Source organism: Trachypithecus francoisi, unplaced genomic scaffold (genome assembly GCF_009764315.1).
Source record: "Trachypithecus francoisi isolate TF-2019V2 unplaced genomic scaffold, Tfra_2.0 Lachesis_group4, whole genome shotgun sequence".
In the NCBI taxonomy this organism is placed as follows: domain Eukaryota; kingdom Metazoa; phylum Chordata; class Mammalia; order Primates; family Cercopithecidae; genus Trachypithecus; species Trachypithecus francoisi.
In genome coordinates, this window is record NW_022681469.1 from 7508572 (window position 1) to 7511576 (window position 3005).

The 3005-nt window shown below is 52.5% G+C and overlaps 1 non-coding gene across 1 annotated transcript; it reads right to left on the reverse strand.

The window, feature by feature from the left end:
* Positions 1-1434: 1434 nt before the first annotated feature.
* On the reverse strand, positions 1435-1541 carry LOC117073816. Its single transcript, XR_004433381.1, has one exon. It is a non-coding gene; the product is annotated as a U6 spliceosomal RNA (small nuclear RNA).
* Positions 1542-3005: the final 1464 nt, after the last annotated feature.

Here is a 3005-nt window from a genome sequence, read left to right on the forward strand (position 1 = left end):
ACACTTTCTCACACTTCGCCTCATTTAGTTCTGGCCACGGATTTGCAAGGAGGTATTATCTTCTCTATTTTACAGGTGAGGAACTCGAGCTTAGGTGGCTGAGGAACTTGCCTCACACGTCACTGGCCGGTGGGAGAGCTGGAGTCTACCCAGGACCCCAATGTCTTTCCTCTTCAGCACCTGCCCTGACGTCCCCATGTGCTCCAACCCAAGCCAGGTTTGCTGCGATTTCCAGAACATTCTGTGCTGTTTCGTTCCTCAGTTTGTCTATCTACTGCTCTCCTTCCCAGTGCATTCAGAAAGGGATGAGCACATACATTTGGCAAAAGCGAGGTGGGTGTGGGCGCGAGGGAACCGATGGCAGGCAGGAGGATGGGAGCGCTGGAGTCATGGAAGCAGTGCTCTGGAGAGGGTTTTTGAGCAGGGTGGGAATGTGCCCCTGAGCCCTCCCTTTCCTGAAGGTGGAGTTCTGGCTTTCTACATGGGATCCTGAGACCAAAGCTTGTGGTTTCAGCATTTCAGACTGAGGTTGAAAAGTGCACAGAGTGCGTCTGCCTCTGATGGAGTTCAAAGCAGCTTCGTCTGGAGTGCAGCAGTCGTCATGGCAATGCCTAATTCCCAGGGCTTGACTGGAATTGAGAGTCATTGCCCAATCATTGACGACTGGTCCGCACGCTTTTCCTTTCTTCCCCTGCAAGAGATTTCCTTGGAAGACAGGCGTAGCCAAGAGAAGGCACTTCAGGCCGACGTGATTCCTATCGCTCAATGTGAATCACTTTCTTTTCTTGACTGGGGCCAAGGGAAGATATTTTGTTGCCAAAGGCAGCTTATGACAGGGACCTAATGATTTGCGGTATTCCCTGGACGTCCTCGGAGCTCCATTTCAAACCCCAGTGCACCAAGAGTCCTGTTTCAACTGCCAACTTCCTGACCCCACCTTGCGCTTGGCTTCTCCAGGGCTTGCCCCTTCCTCTCCCTGAGAGTGGAGCCCTGAGGAAGCAGTGCCTAAGATTTCACAAATCTCACCCTAGTAGTTATCCCAACCGTTATTATGATTTCACTGAACCTTACTCGTCCTTCAAGGCTCAGCTCAAGCCTCCTTGGTGAAGCTCTCTCAATGGGGAACACATGCCTTCCGGCTTCCTCCATGATGCCCCACAGCTCTTGGCCTGTGCCATATTCATTCATTCACTCACTCACTCAACATCGATTGACCACCCACTAAGTGCCAGGCAACTGTACTGGGTTCTGGAGCCTGAACAAAACAGACAAATGTCTCTGTCCTCATGGGGCTTAAAACCTTGTGTGGAGCAGACAGTAGACATGGTATATAGGTAAGGCAGGTAGTGCGTTAGAAGGTGAAACATGCCAAGGAGAAAAATAAGCAAAGGCTAGGTAGGGAGTGTCAGGAAAGGGGGTTTCCATTATTTATGCATCTATTTTTTGAACACCACGAATCCGTGTGTCATCCTTGCACAGAGGCTGTGCTCATCTTCTCCGTATTGTTCCAATTGTAGTGTATGTGCGGCCACAGGGAGCACTGGGATTTCTATTTTAAAGAGGGGTCCAGGAAGGATTCACAGAGAGGAGACCTGTGAGTGGAGAACTGCAGGGAAGGAGAAGGTGAGTCATCTGAGTGTCTAGAAAAAAGGACGTTCCAGGCAGAGAGGCCAGTCAGCTCAAAGTCCCGGAGGTAGGAGGGAGCCTGGTGTGTTGGAGTGACAGCTTCTGGAGTGGAGGGAAGGAGGGGCTGAGTTGGGGGAGACAAGCTCGGAGAGGAGAGGAGGGCAGATCCTTAAGACCTTGTGGGGCCTTGCGGGGACACCGGCTTTTACGTGAGCAAGAAGCCTTCAGAGGGTTTCTGACAGAAGATCACTCCGTTGCTTTGAGAATAGATCACAGCAGGGGCGGGGGTGGAAGTAGAAACCTGTTGCCACCTGACAGATGATCCAGTTTGGACCACGCTGGCACAGGTGGGGTGGTGACAAGCGGCCTCTGGCTGTGCTTTGATGGTAGGACCACCTGTTTGGTGATGGATTGGAAGCGGGCATGAAGAAGGAATGAAGTGGGTATGAGGAAAGAAGGTACCAGGGTAACTCCGCCATAGCCTGAGTCCCCGAAAGGCTGGCAAGGTCATGAGAGACGGGAAGTGGAGGGCAGGACCAGCTGGGGGTGTGGTGGGAGTCCCGAGTTCCAGTCCGGGATGTTTATGAGACACCCAAGGGGAGGGGCCAAGGAGGTGTTTGGAGATGCGGGTCTGGAGTTCATGGACGGATCTAGTCCGTGGACCTCTTGGGAGTCATCACTGACGAGGTGATCTATGAAGCCACAAGATGGGATGAGTGCACCAAGCGAGTGACAAGAGGTCCCAGGATGGACCCTGGAGCCACCATCACTGGTCAGTCAGGAGGAACAAGCAGGTGAGCCAGTGATGCAGAAGGAAAACCACAGCGTGGCGTCAGGAAGCAAGGACAGAAAGGGCTTCAGGGAAGAGGGAGAGACCACCCATTGGCACTGCTGGGAGGTGCTGGGAGGTGTGTAGGATGAGGGTCAAGGACCAGCCAGCAGATTTAGTGATAAGATGGTCAGAGCCTTCCAATGGAGCATTGATAAGAAAGTCCTATTGGAGGAGGGCTAGAGAAAGATCAGGAGGCTGGGCATGCTGGCTCATGCCTGTAATCCCAGAGAGGCCACAGCAGGCAGCTCACTTGAGGCCATTAGTTCGAGACCAGCCTGGCAGACTGGCCAACATGGTGAAACCCTGTCTCTCCTAAAAATACAAAAAAATTAGCCGGGCATGGTGGTGGGCACCTATAATCCCAGCTACTCTGGAGGCTGAGGCAGGAGAATCACTTGAACCCAGGCGGTGGAGGTTGCAGTGAGCTGAGATTGCGCCACTGCACTACTACCTGGGTGACAGAGCGAGACTCCACTAAAAAAAAAAAATCAGGAAAAAACCCCCAAGAGACTGTAAGGCTAGAGAGCACTTTGTAAGAGTGTTGTTG